Genomic DNA, 17,943 nt, shown 5'->3' with positions numbered 1-17,943 from the left:
GAATCCTCCACTGGCTATTGTAAAATGGTAAATGCAATGATTACTCCTGCATAAAACTGTTGAAACTATTTTCTGTTAAAAGACTACTTGAAAAATTGAATTTGAAGCATGATATAAACGAAGACAAATTGAAATCCTAAACACGTTTAGTGGGTGGTCTATGAAGTTACGTCTACATATGAACGGCGAATATTTTCAAAGGTCACTACTCGACCTCACACACTTAGTACATATTGACAATACTGAGAATATTTCTGGGACTGTCAGTACTATTGGTCAATACGCGCTTTTAGATGGTCAGTAAATTTACTTATTGTGTTTATTTGGCCTCTAGCTGCTCAGCTGTTTAGTCACTTTCATTCTTATTTAATGTATGAGAATTACATGTTATTTTTATGTTAATAGCGGATTCTCGATACATCTCATTATTTCCGAATTACATGTTGTTGTTGTGGTCTTCAGTCCTGAAACTGGTTTGATGCAGCTCTCCATGCCACCATATCCTGTGCAAGCTTCTTCATCTCCCAGTACCTACTGCAACCGACATCCTTCTGAATCTATTTAGTGTATTCATCTCTTGGTCTCCCTCTACGATTTTTACCCTCCACACTGCCCTCCAATACTAAATTTGTGATCCCTTGATGCCTCAGAACATGTCCTACCAACCGATCCCTTCTTCTAGTCAAGTTGTGCCACAAAATTCTCTTCTCCCCAATCCTGTTCAATACTTCCTGATTAGTTATGTTATCTACCCATCTAATCTTCAGCGCTCTTCTGTAGCACCACATTTCGAAAGCTTCTATTCTCTTCTTGTCCAAACTATTTATCGTCCATGTTTCACTTCCATACATGGCTACACTCCATAAAAAAAACTTTCAGAAAAGACTTCCTGACGCTTAAATCTATACTCTATGTTAACAAATTTCTCTTCTTCAGAAACGCTTTCCTTGCCATTGCCAGTCTACATTTTATATCCTCTCCACTTCGACCATCATCAGTTATTTTGCTCCCCAAATAGCAAAACTCCTTTACTACTTTAAATGTCTCATTTTCCAGTCTATTTCCCTCAGCATCACCCGACTTAATTCGACTACATTCCATTATCCTCGTTTTGCTTTTGTTGATGTTCGGCTGAGGCGAAACCGATGACGTGTTCCGGATATTACATATTATCACTAAAAATAGCACAAACACGTAAAGTTTCTTATTCTTGGCAATCATTCCTCAATGGAGTAAGTTTTATGTGGTTTATCATTGGAATTAAATAACTGATCAGCAAAGGGATGAACACTGTACACAGATAACCAAGCTATTTGACATTATAGGAGAGGTCATCGCAGAAAGGCGCCAACAAAACCACTAGCGAAATGATAACTGACAGAAGAAGGGTGTCGCGCCTACACCATTTTCCCAAATATCAAGGGACGAAAGAGGCTAAAACATATAGATCCCTCACCTGGCATGGTCAATTTCCTCATGGGCCGTAGTCCATATCCGGAACACCTCGTCAGTTTCGTCTCAGCCGATCATCCATGTGCACTTGCGGAGAACTAGGAACTTCTGAACTTGTCACTTTACACTGTGACAGGCTCACACATATACTATTCAGAAGTCACTGTTACAGCATAGCACAAACAACAATATGGGAATTGTGAGTCCTCCTTGACGCAAAACTCTTTGTTATTTGTTTACTTATTTATTCCCCAAGTAACAAAGTGTTTTGCATAAAGCCGCACTCGCAATTCCCACATCGTTGTTTTCTATGCGGACACGGACCAGATGCAAGAGTTCCAAGGTAAAGTTATTAGCACAGCACAGTTTCTATGACAGAAGAACGATCAGAACATACTGAGAGACGTAACTGATAAAGTGTCACGTACACAAATGAGAACAACCGCGCAAATATTGCAACGGGATACTTGAAATGAAACAGACACAAACAGAATCACTGAAAAAGACTCAGATACTGAAACAGAAGCAAACAGTGAGATTAATATACAGACGTAAATGTAAGATAAGACAAAATCAAGGAACACAGAAATGGATCAACTGTCATTTTAATATATGTAGGAAAGTGTTGAGTAATAAGTGTAATTTAAATGACATAATTGTATATTAAGCTTAAGTAAAATAATATATGTAATAAAAATTGTTTAATGATGTAATACAAGAATAATTCAATGCAAGTCTGTACACATAAATTATCAAATGAGTATTAAAGATATAATTTGTGCACTACCTCGAAAGTGAGTGGGACCTGTAATACAAATCTATGTATTTCCTATCATCTTTTACTTGTCCTTCTTAAATGCTAGATTCTTGTTATTTTAGAAATGTTTTCCGAATTTGTAGTATGTCATAAAGTGATAGTATATTATAACCTTTTTCTGTCTTCCCAAATTTCTATCTTCTCTTCATAAATAAGTCGTTAATTTTAATATTTTCACTTCTTAATTACTTTGAAGTCTATAAGTACTTAAAGCTGCAGTATTATTAATCCTTATTACAAATAAGAAACATCAAATAAGATACACATTTTGTACGTGTACAATTTCGTATTGTGAAAATAGCATCTGTCTTCGTAATTAAGTGGCAGGTCAACTGTAAACGGCAGCAGCAAATAAATAAATAAAACAACCAGCTTTAAATGGAGTGCATTTGGTTTCGTCTTCTGATAGCAGTTAATAGTGTGCACCTATAGAGCCAATCACGTATTGCGATTGCTGTGGCTCAGTGTCTTCACATCTTGGAAGTTAGAAACGACTGTCCGTCTCTTGAAAGTATCATGGGATGTGTACACATATTTTTCGCTGTAGGGCAAAGTTCGCGACAGTTATGGGTAGTGGAATTCCCACTTTGTCGATTGCGATATAAAGTTTGGCCTGATTACGGACGTTGCGGAAACAGCCAAGAAGGAGGTGATTCAGATCTTCAACTTTTAAGAGGTGAGTTTGCACCGAGGAGAGGCTAAAACTGTGATTGTGTAGAGGTGTGCGGGATAATGCCAGTGTCCGCTTCGCATTCTTATGATGGATGTAGTATGGGGTTGTGAGTGTTTCTTGGGAAGGCATTCTTGAATCTCTGCAATGTTTTGTTCTTTCGTCACCTGAGACTGTTCCCAGGATCAATACCAATCATCAATGCCCCTTTTACGACACTGGTTACCAGGTCTGTATAAGGGGGACAGATTGAGAAGGGTATTCTTTCCGTCTTGTCACTCGTTGCTAACTGGTAAACATATTTATATAGGCTGTTGCTTCTGGTGTTGCCGTCAGGAAATCTTCAGGTTTCCCTTCATAAGCTGTCCGAGGGCTTTCTTCTATGTTGTGTTTTACGGCTTTGATTTCACCACACTCTCAGAAAGGCGTCCATTTATTGCCCCATTTATGCACGAAATAGGCACATCTACCAAGGTGGGTCCATATTCTGACCAGCTTTTACGTGGGAATTCAAAACCTGGAGGCTTTGTGGTCCATTGTTGATGCCAGGCTTTAATCAAGCTGAATTTTTCCTCTGTTGCTGTAATTGCCGTTTTGATAGAATGTTTTCTGGATCGATGGTGGCTATGGGTGGGCTACTCATTATCCTCAGGTACTGGTAGGATATTGTTGAATAAGATCTTGTACTCTCTCGTAGGTGAGTTTATACGAAGCAGATTTGGCGGTGGTATATGTCTCAGCAGTGGGAGCCATTCCATAGGGGTAGATCTGATGACTCCTACGACATTCTCACAGTGTTATTGAGGGTCAATTTTATGAGTGTGGGGGCTGTTGAGTTACACTGGCGCACGGTATTCAGCAGTTGAGAAGACAAGGCTCAGAGCAGCGGACAGAATCTGATGCTCGCCGTGTTGCTCCACATAGTTTCTGTATGATATTGCTCCTCCATTTTAATTTCTCTGCTATTTTTATTATGTGCTCTTTAAATGTGAAATTTCTGTCGAGTGTCATGACCAGATATTTTGGTGTTTTATTTTGAGTAAGCCACGTGCTCTCAGACTGTATTCTAATCTCCCTTTTGGCATATTTGTTGTGGAGGTGCCATTTTCGGAAGTATCTTCCCAACTTCTCCGGGTCGGCTGTAAGGTCCTCCTCTTATTCTTGCAATGAGCTACGTTTTCTTGCAAGTACCGCGTCATCAACGTAGCCGCGCCGTTTAGATCCCGTCTTTGGCATGTCTGCGATATATTTGCTGAATAGGAGAGGTGCAAGTACCAATCCTTCTGGCAGGCCGTTTTTGAGGTTTCGTGGTGAGCTTGCATTGCACCCCGTGATAACCGGCAGTGTTCTGTCATTCATCATATCATTTAGAAACGAGCTGCTGGTTTGCATCGGCCTCCAGCGCAGATTTTAAGCTTTTTTTGAAATCCCGCTTTAATATAAGTTGTAAGCTAGAGAATTCGGGCAACACAGCTTCGTTTTAGTGCGAAACTTGCGTATTCGATTGGTTCAAAATGGTTCAAATGGCTCTGAGCACGATGGGACTTAACTTCTGAGGTCATCAGTCCCCTAGAACTTAGAACTACTTAAACCTAACTAACTTAAGGGCATCACACGCATCCATGCACGAGGCAGGATTCGAACCTGCGACCGTCGCAGTCGCACGGTTCCAGACTGTAGCACCTAGAACCGCTCGGCCACTCCGGCCGGCATTCTATTGGTGTTACATCAAATATTTTCTGAGAAATTCTGTTGTGGATGAGCCTTTCGGGTAACTTGTATGTTACTGATAATAATGCAATAGGCCTGTAGCTCTCAGGTAAGTTTGCTGCTTTCCCTGGTTTTAGGATGGCTATTATCTTTGTTCGTTTGAAGTCCCTGGGCAGATTGCCAGTTTGGATGACGTCGGTGAAGAACCTGGCCAGCCAGAGCTTTGCGTGTTTTCCACAGTTTATTAGAAGTTGGTCAACAATTTCGTGCCGGCCGCGGTGGTCTAACGGTTCTAGGCGCAGGTTCGAATCCTGCCTCGGGCATGGCCGTGTGTGATGTCCGTAGGTTAGTTAGGTTTAAGTAGTTCTAAGTTGTAGGGGACTGATGACCACAGCAGTTGAGTCCCATAGCGCTCAGAGCCGTTTTTGAACAATTTCGTTGTCTCTGGCTGTGGAATGGCCTTTGGCCCAGAGAAGTTGCACTCCTTTGTATTATTTGATACACTGACAGATTAGCTCCTGTACATCGAGCAGGTACCAGTTCGTTTTCAAGTCCCAGGAGTGATGTTTTCTAGTTTTTCGAGGGCGCTCCGCGTATCTGTTACTCGGCGCGCGTTGTGGCGTAGAGGCGAGCAGATGTGAAGCAGGCGGTCCTGCGACCGGCCGTCGCCCCTGCAGCCTGCCGGTGTTGTTTTTGTGGCTTCGCGTAGTCGCGGGCTGCAGCTCGCTGGGGCGCCGGAGGTGAGTCAGCGGCAGGAAGGCGCCAGCACGCCAAGTCTGTCTGTCCGGACGCAACCTGCTGCAGCTCTGTCTCTCTCTGTACGACCTGCTTATGTTTGTCGTGCTAACCGACCCAGTGGACGGAGGTCTGTACGGATAGGAGAAACGCTACTGGCAGACGGTCAACACGGATTTAGAAAACATCGTTGTTGCGAAACACAACTAGCTCTTTACACACACGAAATGCTGAGTGCTGTTGACAAGGGATTTCAAGTTGATTCCGTATTCCTAGATTTCCAGAAGGCTTTTGACACTGTAGCACATAAGCTGCTTGTGGTGAAATTGAGAGCTTACGGAATATCGTCTCGGGTATGCGACTGGATTCGTGATTTCCTGTCACAGAGTTTCTCTTGTAATACAGGTATTCTTCCCGTCATGTTACTTGTTGCTATTCGGTCAACAATTTCGTTGCCTTTGATTCCGACCGGCCGGGGTGGTCGAGTGGTTCTAGGGCTACAGTGTGGAACCGCGCGACCGCTACGGTCGCAGGTTCGAATCCTACCTCGGGCATGGATGTGTGTGATGTCCTTAGGTTAGTTAGGTTTAAGTAGTTCTAAGTTCTAGGGGACTCAGAAGTTAAGTCTCAAAGTGCTCAGAGCCATTTGAACCATTTATTTGATTCCGAAATGGTCTTCGGCCCAGTGACCTTGCATATTCGTTCCTGTACATTGAGCAGGTAACAGTTCGTTTTCAAGTTCCAGGAGTGATGTAAACAGAAGTGATTTCTGGTGTTCCCCAAGATAATGTTACAGGCCCTCTGCTGTTCATTATCTATATAAATGATTTAGGGGACGATTCCAGCAGCTGTCTTAGGTTGTTTGCAAGTGACATTGTCCTTTATCGTCTAGTAAAGTCATCAGAAGATCAAAACAAATTGTAAAACGATTTAGAAAAGATATCTGTATGGTACAAAACTGGAAATTGACCGTAAATAATGAAGAATGTGAGGTCATCCATATCAGTACTAAAGAGAATCCGTTAAAACTCGGTTACACGATGAATCTATAGGCCGTAAATTCAACTAAATACCTAGAAACAACTTAAATTAGAAAGAACAGTTAGAAAGTGTTGTGGGAAAGGCAAAACTTCGTTTTATTGGCAGAACACTTAGAAAATGTAACAGATCTACTAAAGAGACTGCCTGCACTACGCTTATCCGTCCTCTTTACGAGTACTGCTGCTTGGTCTGGGATCTTTACCAGGTAGGATTAACGGAGTTCAGTGCACGGCAGCACATTTTTTATCATCACGACATAGGAAAGGGAATGTCACATGCTACAGGATTTGGGGTGGACATAATTAAAACAAAGGCGTTTCTCATTGCTGCGGAATCTTCTCACCAAATTTCACTCACCAACTTTCTTCTCTGAGTGCGAAAATATTCTGTTGACGTTAACCTATCGGGTGATCAAAAAGTCAGTATAAATTTGAAAACTGAATAAACCACGGAAAAAAGTAGATAGAGAGGTACAAATTGACACACATGCTTGGAATAACATGGGGTTTTATTAGAACCAAAAAAAAAAAAAAAATACAAAAGTTCACAAAACGTCTGACAGATGGCGCTTCATCTGATCAGAATAGCAATAATTAGCAAAACAAAGTAAGACAAAGCAAAGATGATATTCTTTACAGGAAATGCTCGATATGTCCACCATCATTCCTCAACAATAGCTGTAGTCGAGGAATAATGTTGTGAACAGCACTGTAAAGCATGTCCGGAGGTATGGTGAGGCATTGGCGTCGGATGTTGTCTTTCAGCATCCCTAGAGATGTCGGTCGATCACGGTACACTTGCGACTTCAGGTAACTTCAAAGCCAATAATTGCACATACTGAGGTCTGGGGACCTGGGAGGCCAAGCATGACGAAAGTGACGGTTGAGCACACGATCATCACCAAACGACGCGCGCAAGAGATCTTTCAAGCGTCTAGCAATTTTTTTTTGTTCTAATAAAACCCCATGTCATTCCAAGCATGTGTGTCAATTTTTACCTCTCTATTTACATTATTCCGTGATTTATTCAGTTTTCAAATTTATACTGACTTTTTGATCACCCGGTACATAGGGAGAAACGATCGTCGTAATAAAATAAGGGAAATTAGAGCTCGCACGTAAAGGTGTTCATTTTTTTTCCACGCGCTGTTTGAGAGTGGAATAATGGAGAATTACTGTGACGGTGGTTCGATGAACCCTCTGCCAGGCACTTAAGTGTGATTTGCGGAGTATCCATGTAGATGTAGATGTAGAGGTATCAGCAGCCACATCCGCAAGTCCTGGATTCGCACCTCCCGTCACGGATAGTAAAGTTCCGTAAGTCACTTTAACCCGGTTTCGCTGGTCGCATCCGAGCGCCTGGCCTGAATTATCCACCTGCTGAAGCCCGCACTAGGTTGTGAACCTCTGCTGCGAATTAACAGCTGCAGACACGAGGACTTCAAAACCTAAATTACACGTTATTGCGGCAGGACAAGTACCAATCGTTGAGTTCCTCGACGATAGAAACCTGTCCTTGGTCACGAACTCGGGAACTTCTACTTGCTGTGGGAAACGGAACACTCGAATTCGGCAGCGCATCCTGAGCGGCACGCACTAATGCGGCAACTTCTACCTGCTCGTGGCAGACCAACTGCAAAGTCTTCCAAACCTGAATGGAGCAAGTGCACGACCACCATCACTATTTACAGCGTCCTTAAAGAATATTCTATATATTTACCAATGAACAAGATGTAAAAGAAAACAAATTACACATAAACAGGAAGATTTTAGGTGTGTGTGTGGTTTGATATTTTTCATTTGCTGTGTGTGAATGTGTCATTTAATTTTAAAAAAATCACCCTCTCAAGAAAGAAACATTTTCACACAGCAAATACACACACACACACACACACACACACACACACACACACACACACACACACACGACAAAAAAAATATACCAAACCACACGCACAACACAAACAAAAGACGACAGATAAACACACGACAGTTGGCAACACGACACACCGAAAGCACATATACACTATTAGCCATTAAGGTTGCTACACCACGAAAACGACGTGCTACAGGCGCGAAATTTAACCCACAGGAAGAAGATGCTGTAATATGTAAATGATTAGCTTTTCAGAGCATTCACACAAGTTTGGCACCGATGGCGACACCTACAACTTACTGATTTGAGGAAAGTTTCCAACCGATTTCTCATACTCTCATACACAAACAGCAGTTCACCGGCGTTGCCTGGTGAAACGTTGTTATGGTGCCTCGAGTAAGAAGGAGAAATCTGTACCATAACGTTTCCGACTTTCATAAAGGTCGGATTGTAGCCTATCGCGATTGCGGTTTATCGTATCGCGACATTGCTGCTCGCGTTGGTCGAGATCCAGTGAGTGTTAGCAGAATATGGAATCGGTGGGTTCAGGAGGGTAATACCGAACGCCGTGCTGGATCCCAACGGTCTCCTATCACTAGCAGTCGAGATGGCAGGCATCTTATCCGCATGGCTGTAACGGATCGTGCAGCCACGTCTCGATCCCTGAGTCAACAGATGGTGACGTTTCCAAGACAACAACCATCTGCACAAACAGTTCGACAACGTTTGCAGCAGCATGGACTATCAGCTCGGAGACCATGGCTGCGATTACCATGGACGCTGCATCACAGACGGAAGCGCCTGCGATGGTGTACTCAACGACGAATCTGGGTGCACGAATGGCAAAACGTCATTTTTTCGGATGAATCCAGGTTCTTTTTACAGCACCATGATGGTCGCGTCCGTTTTTGGCGACATCGCGATGAACGCACATTGGAAGCGTGTATTCGTCATCGCCATACTGGCCTACCACCTGGCGTGATGGTATGGGGTGCCATTGGTTACACGACTCGGTCACCTCTTGTTCGTATTGACGGCACTTCGAACAGTGGACGTCACATTTCAGATGTGTTACAATCCGTGGCTCTACCCTTCATTCGATCCCTGTGAAATGTAAAACCCTACATTTCAGCAGGATAATGCACGACCGCATGTTCCAGGTCCTGTACGGGCCTTTCTGGATATAGAAAATCTTCGACTGCTGCCCTGGCCAGCACATTCTCCTGATCTCTCACCAATTGAAAACGTCTGGTCAATGGTGGCCGAGCAACTGGCTCGTCACAATACGCCAGCCACTGATCTTGATGAACTGTGGTATCGTGTTGAAGCTGCATAGGCAGCTGTACCTGTACACGCCATCCAAACTCTGACTCAATGCCCAGGCGTATCAAGGCCGTTATTACGACCAGAGGTGGTTGTTGTGTGTACTGATTTCTCAGGATCTATGCACCCAAATTGCATGAAAATGTAATCACGTGTCAGTTCTAGTATAATATATTTGTCCAATGAATACCCGTTTATCATCTACATTTCTTGTTGGTGTAGCAATTTTAATGGCTAGTAGTGTATGTTGACCACCAAATGCAAAGTGCAAGTGATATAAGCGATGTGTTGAATCAGACGTGTGTGAAAGAACGCCGTAAATCGGCCAGCTGGAGTATGGAAACTAACGGATGCATCTCCAGGGCCATATGAATCAGTTAACAGCGCTAGAAATGTCAATTAACACCGAACCTTAATTTCACATCACGAAATTTGTGCTACAAGAGTTAATTCTAACCTAGAAAAACAATGCAAAACACGATAAAATGTAACATAGCAACATATTATTACAGCCACATAATACGTTTTTCAGGCGTATAAAAAAAGCATGTATTACAGGCCACTCAAGATGCTTCACAAATAAAAGAAGCGAAACACACATGGTAATAAACTGCCTTCAATTAGTTGCATAGACGGAACATACCTCCACGAATTTTAAAGCAATTAAGGAAATACAGAAAACAGAAAAATATGACTGTAAAAAATATGTCTGAAAAACTGCATTTCTTTTTATCTTATGTTCCGCTCACGGCTGTTGTGTATAAAACGCAGTTTACAAATTCTAATTTGCCAATTTCACCGTTTCTGGCGTGAGTAAATATAATTTCTGTTGCAGCAAAGCTCGCCCCTCCTGATTTTTGCGTCCATTTTGATGATGTGCTCATTGTTTTTCACTGTTAATTATTATGTAATCTTTTAGGAAATTTAGCCCAACTTTACGGAACCTGATATGGACTGGACTGTAAATGATCTGAACGGAGCTTGAATTTGTATTAAATGCGCAACGGACGTGTAACAATTATCTGGCCTAATCAAAATTTCCATTTATGTCTTGACAACATTGTTGCAAATTTCTCTAAAGCACGACATCAAACAGCAAGCAGCAGGCAGCGTCTAAGCTTGATTTCTGGTTCTAAATACATATACAAATTGTCGCATATGGTAATGCGTAATGACAAAAAATGGCATGGGAGAATGACTATTGCTATGAAGTTACATTCCAAGACAACGATTCCAGAATGAAGTATGTATTGAAAAGACAGAGTAAAACTTTGCGTGATCCTCACACATAACATTGCTCTGAACAATACTATGCTTAACAAAGTGAACAATGATTTAAAAAGAGTATGAAGTTACCAGAGAATTTCTATACAAATCAATCAGCTTAATCAATTAGTATGTTAATCCATTAACCAGGGGTGTGGGATGGTGTTTCTCTCAGATCCGAACAAGAGAACTAGCTGACAATAATCATTTCTAGCATCGTAGTGCTGCAGTCTTACTACAAACTCCTTCTCTTCAAAAATAATTCAAAATTCATATCCCTTTCACCTTTCACTGTACCCATCATACTCGTCGTTACTACCCTTTCTTCTAACAGATACAATCACAAGTCCACACAGTACTAATAAATATCACGCTTCAACTAAGAAAGTATCAGACTGCTCAGAGGTAAAGACTGTGCCACGACAAGACCAAAGATGTTTTAGCAGTAACGTAACTCGCTCTCTCTCTGACGTGCGCGTCGATGACATACAAAAATCAAGACGACATGACCCCCTTACAGTTATATAAGTATACTTTTGTTCAAGCTTCAGACAAACGTGAGGAGGAAATAGCGCATTTTATTCGTCATCGGTGTAATTTTCAGTTACATAATGCGTAAATTTGTTGAATTTTTGGTCCCGTGGTTGTATGCTGACCAGGTGAGGAAAAACATTTGGCAGATCTTGACCATGTAAGTAAGCCGAAAAATGAAATGCAGCCACTGGTCTTTTTCACTGTTCCGTCTTTGTACATCGCCGCGCGGTGTGGCCGCGTGGTTTAGGGCGTCATTTCGAGGATTGCGCGGCCCCTCCCGCCGGAGGTTCGAGTCTTCCCTCCAGCATGGGCGAGTGTGTTGTTCTTGGCATAGGTTAATATGTTGGTTTAAGTAGTGTGTAAGTCTAGGGACCGATGACCTAAGCAGTATGGTCCCTTAGGAATTCACACACATTTGAACATTTTTCCTTTGTACATCGAAGTCAAACGAGTGTTCGTATTTTTCGCCACCTGAAATACGTAGAGAAAAATGTTCGTGGAAACTTTGAAAGACAAAAGTGATTTAAGGTCCACAGTTTAAGCGACGTACATAACCCTTGGTAGCGTGAATGATGTGTAGCTAATTTTAGGAATAACTTTATTATACTAAAATAACAATTACAACTGTACTTACCAAGCTTGAGTCAATTTAACCGACAAACAGTAATCATGACAAACGGGAAGACAACTGTGATACTCTAATGGATAGACAGCTCGAAATCAGTTACCACCGTTTTTTGGATTAGAAGACCATTGCCTCTTCCTACATTCATCTTGAATACACTATATAACTCACAGATACATTCCCTTCTTAAATTTTATAACGTTGAACACTAATGGTACGTAAGAACCTCCAGACTAACTGTGGATCATTAAAATTGGAGGAAGCGTTTCGCTGATTATTGGAAAGTGTCATGCTTTGGTATAGTTTGGTGCTGGTATTGTAAACTGGAATTGGTTGAAAAAATTAAACGACCATTTTTCACATCATTATAGAGGTCACTTCCATCAGCGATAAGGCAACCTGAATTTCCATCGCGGATTTTGGCAGTTTCGGCATTCTCTTCAAACGAGTATGAATAATATTGTTGCGAAAATATCTTACATCGTTTCTCATTAATTTGTTCACGGTTGTCGGATCGTCACCTACTTCTTCGTGTATAATGTCTGATGGTCTTTCGTCTAAAGTTTCATCTGTTATTTTAACAGAATTTGATAACATTCTTCTGTTTAATTAGTGTTCTGGAAATGGGGCGTAATGTTAGTGCGCTGGTCTTGGTGGCCGAGAGGTTCTAGGCGCTTCTGTCTGGAACCGTGCGACTTCTACAGCGGCAGGTTCGAATCCTGCCTCAGGCATGGATGTGTGTGATGTCTTTAGGTTAGTTAGGTTTAATTAGTTCTAAGTTCTAGGGGACTGACAGGGTCGCCATCCACGTTCTTCAGTTCCTAGAACCATTCTGTAATGTTTTAATTTATAATCATCGCAGGTTGAATGTACATTACCAAAATCACTAAAAATAAGTTGCAAAAATTAACTTTCTGCTATGATTTTCTCCTTGATGATTAACTTGAACTACATAACGATACACCATGAGATTCTGCTAAAATGTTAGCGAGTTGCTGTCGCTCATAAGGCTAACGAGTTCGGTTGGGGCCAGGGACATCACCCACATTAACTCATAACTAGGGTGGGTGTGCTGGCGTAAGCTTCGCCAGCACACCAGTTGGCAAAGATGAAGCTCAAAGATTGATAGTAGGCGCAGGATCAATTGCGCCTATCATGAGAGAGGCCAGAGACACACCCACAAGCAACACATCGCCAACACTCTCTCAACAGGCCGTGCGGTTCTAGGCGCTTCAGTCTGGAACCGCGAGACCGCTACGGTCGCTGGTTCGAATCCTGCCTCGGACATGGATGTGTGTGATGTCCTTAGGTTAGTTAGGTTTAAGTAGTTCTAAGTTCTAGGGTACTGATGACCACAGATGTTAAGTCCCATAGTGCTCAGAGCCATTTGAACCACTCTTTCAACAGCTTGTATTTAGGCCGCCACTGCTGACCGGAGGGCCTCACTCAATCGCTCGGCCTTGGCTCACTGACTCACACACTCCCATTTGGCGTCTGTCAGTTCAATCACTGAGCGATCTTTCACGTCACAGGCTGCGACAGTACAGAGCGACCAGATTAGTGCCTACATCAAGACTACCGATATTGTCAGCAAGAGGACTATTGCTTACGAGCTTGTACCGCAGAACGTGGACTCTATTCACGTTAAGTAAAAGTTCATGTAAATAAATAACCGAGTTAATAGACGTGTGCATTTGTGTTGTAGAAAGAGGATAGAGGCCACCCATAACACCCTCTCCCTAGCTTCCTTGCATTACAAGACTCTACAGTGGGTCTGTCCTGCTACTTGCTTACTGAGTTGCCAACTTCGACTGTGGGATTAGCTGACCCTTTCACAATACTCTTTCTGTGGTCATTAAAAGTTGCCTCGTTGCAGTCTGCCCTTCGGGAGGCGATGAGTGAACGTTCGCCTCACTGCAAAATCTCTTCCCTACCGGCGTTCTTTTAGCTTGCGGAAAAGACGGAATTCGTGTGGCAAAGACCTGCACTTCTTGATGAGCATGAGCGAAGTCTGAGTAGCGTTGTTATATTTGTTGGCACCGTCTCCCGGGAGCTGGAAGTGACACTGCCTGTAGTCCATACACCGCACTTATTTAAATGTTGATATGTAGTACTGACTTGGAATTGTCTATACTGATTTCTTGTAAATAATTAAGTTTCCCAACAAATGAATTCACAATTGAGAATCAGGATTATCATCAGCTGTAGAATGGAATGACTACAATGAAAAGTTGTGCCGGACCATCGATGTGTTTCATAACGGCTGTGGTCGCCGCAGTGCCTGTTCCTTTGGACATGCATGCATGGTCTAAAGGACCTTTGCATCGTAATTAGAGTAACACAGGCACTGCAATATTTCCTAAAGTTTCCATTCACTATTATCTGAAGCAGTGTCCTGTTCCCTACAGTCCCATCTGTTATACGATGGTTGTCAGAGTGTGGTACTTGCGATCACTGAACGCGATTCATGCAGTGGATCTGCAAATCAGTTATACCGGTAGCTGAAAACTTGCAGTCATGCCTGGTCCTTCTGCAGTAAGAGTTACGCAGTTACCGAAAGCTGCCATAAAGTGATGCGTAGGCTCCTCTTTTTACAATCTGACTCCTGTTTGTGTATTACATAGGACATAAACAATATTCAGTATGAAGTCGGTGAATCTATCATTGCTATTAAGTATTTTCGAGGTCTGACAGTTAAATCCTGAGAAAAGAATACGAAATTTGGTCTGAGCAAAAAAACTTTAAATAGAAATAAGAAACAAAAATGTCCATCAAGTTACCTTGAGTTAGGAATGTGGATACACTCAGCGACTGTGATGTGACTTTCAAAATGATGGAGTACAGCAGCCAGTCGTCCCTTTCTTTCAGGTTCTGTTAAAGCAAATCTAGATTTTGGCTAATGTCTAACCATTACCAACGCTAAAAAATACAAGAAGTATACCGTCAGGCGATAATATAAACAGCTACAACTCGTGACATAACGCATAATGCTTATACGTACATACCACTAAATCATAGTATCAATGCTTGTCCGTCAGTCCCATGTTGTTCGGTCTTCTGCCAAAGTAAAAATTGTCATGGAGAATGTTCCACACTGGCGCCTGGCTTAGCCTGTACTGGCGGGCCATCTGCCTGATACTATTGCGGCGGTCATCTTCCATAGTGTTAATCAAATTTTCCTCCAGGTCAGGTGTCCGAACATTTCGGGTGTGTCTTCCATGATTTCCTGCTTCCTGAAAATACCATGTTGCAAACAGTGAATCCTATAATTGTTGTTGTCGGGTACATGACTTCTGATACAACCTTGCTGCCTACCGCCCGTTGCCATTTACCTTTCGTAAGTAAATATCATGTCGGCATGCTCTCGATTCAAATACGGAACCACTATAAGGTTAGCTAGTAATGGAAGTGAATCGGGCACAACATTCCCAATGACTATGACACGAGAGGGAGTGACGTAATGAGGAACACTACCACCCTCCAGGAGGAAACCAAGCAACTGCTACTGTAACGGTGGCTGCACGGTACAGCGCGTATTAGACCGCAGTCTCTATAAGAAAGTGTCATTGAAAAAAATGGTCTCTAGCATGGAAACCATACATTTCTAGACATGAGTTTATTAGACCTTATTTGTCCCTTGACCTCTCTTCGATCAATCCCTAGAATTTATAATCGGTGGGAAAAATCATCTGGTATAAGTAATTTTTGCTTTCTTTGCGTCTGCCTGCATTATATGCCGTGTCAGTGAACTTCATGAATAGAAGAAAACGGTCATTATCGGTAAAACAAAAAAGGATGAGCATATGGCGGAGAGGGAAAGCTTGACCTTTTTTTGGAAGACAAATCAACGACACAACACTCTGAGATGATTACAGCAGTTCCTTTTTGTGACAAGTTACCGGATACTGTCAGGTGATTTGGGTTCCCGTTGCGACCGTCTTGAAACTTGGCCCATGATTGGCTGCTTCAATGTCACTCCAGCAGTGCGTCATTAGACGCTGCTAGCACTCACACGCAACCTCCTGATGTCACACACTCAGATCGATACCAAAAATTCTATGTCTTTAGAGTATCAACCAACACTTCGATTCAATTTGTACAATGTGCTGCTGCCCAGCAGAACGGGCATTAACGTCAATTAAAAGGAACACCAGAAATACGTAGCACATCAAAAGCATAACTGTGAGTGAATTACTGCAGTTGCAGCCGTGGAGAAGTTGGTAGAGTATTAGATCTACCATGCTATATATCCCAGTTTCACATCCCTATGATGGAAATTTTTTTTCGTGTGTTATGCCTGAAGTTATAACGGACAATGTGTTTACGACACGTAAAAGGGCTATTTAAAGTTTGCAGCAGTGTTCTCTGGCAGTCTGCTTTCACTTCGTTTCTTTGAAGGTAATAAAAGTATGGAGCACATTTGTAGTTTCACAGAATATGCCATCAGAACAGAAAATAAAGAAACAAATGCATCACACGTGCGGAAGTAATAGAAATAATAACAATTAATAATAAACAAAATAATAAGATGAATAAAAAGTACGTAACGTCCAACTAATGAAGCGAAAGCAGACCGCTAAACGAACACTGCTCTAAACTCCGAAAAGTCAGTTTACATGTCAGTTTCATGCGTAAACAGTAAAAAAAATTGTCATCAGTCGGATTTGGACGTGGGACCTTTGGTACGACGAGTGATCGCTCTACCTTCTCACCCACGTGAGATCCACAATACAGTTACTCAGAGATATGCTTTGCCTGTGCTGCGTAGCTCTGGTGATACTTTTAACTACCATTCACGCATGTTTTACTGGACGACAGCACACAGCATGAACTACACTCATGCTCATAAATTAGAATAACTGCAGAATGTGGCACTACACAAAACGCGCTAATAGCATGGGCACATAGGGAACACACACGATACAAATCTGTAAGTCCACGGTATTGGTGATAAGTTGAGAAAACCGCCCAGAAAAACAGGTGCTACAAAACGCCACTGTTTCCTGCGCATGTACCCCGACATCAGTATGCACACGTACACAGGCCACACATCAGCTGCTGGGGTATAGCCTCCCATTCTTGCACCAGTGCCTGTCGGAGCTTCTGTCCGCTGTGAGAACGCATCGCTACCTGGATTAGAATCTTTCGCTGACCGAGATGTCATCGCCTACAAGACATGGCATTGTGGAATCGACCCGAACACCCAAAGTAGACCTAGTTTCGTTTATAGTAATATGCCTTTTACTTTGTATACCCGCTCCTGTAGAAAAGTTAGTAATTATGACAAATTCATAAATGGATGAAAGGACCTCTTGTACTTGCTGAGAATGTAACTGTAACTGGTGATATTACTTTGTATTATAATTATTAATAAAGTGTCCTAGGGGTTTGAAGACTTGCAGCGATACGTCGACCGAGAGCATCCCAGAGGTGCTCGATGGGGTTTAGGTCTGGAGAACAGCCAGGCCACTCCATTCGACTGATATCCTCTGTTTCAATGTACTCCTCCACGGTGGCAGCTCCGTGGGGCCGTGGGTTATCATTCATAAGGAGGAAAGTGGGACTCACTGCACCCCTGAAAGGGCGATCATACTGGTGCAAAATAACGTCCCGATACACGTGACCTGTTACAGTTCCTCTGTCAAAGACATGCAAGGGTGTACGAGCACCAATCATAACCCCACCCCACACCATCAAACCACGACCTCCATACAGGTCCCTTTCAAGGACATTAAGGAGTTCGTATCTGGTTCCTGGTTCACGCCAGATGAAAACCCGGCGAGAATCACTGTTCAGACTCTACCTGGACTCTTCCGTGAACATAACCTGGGACCACTGTTCCAATGACCATGAACTGTGTTGTTCACACCAGGCTTTACGGGCTCTCCTGTGACC

This window comes from Schistocerca gregaria, chromosome 5 (assembly GCF_023897955.1).
Source record: "Schistocerca gregaria isolate iqSchGreg1 chromosome 5, iqSchGreg1.2, whole genome shotgun sequence".
Lineage (NCBI taxonomy): Eukaryota > Metazoa > Arthropoda > Insecta > Orthoptera > Acrididae > Schistocerca > Schistocerca gregaria.
The sequence above is the reverse complement of the archived record's forward strand: the minus strand, read 5'-3'. Positions refer to the sequence as shown.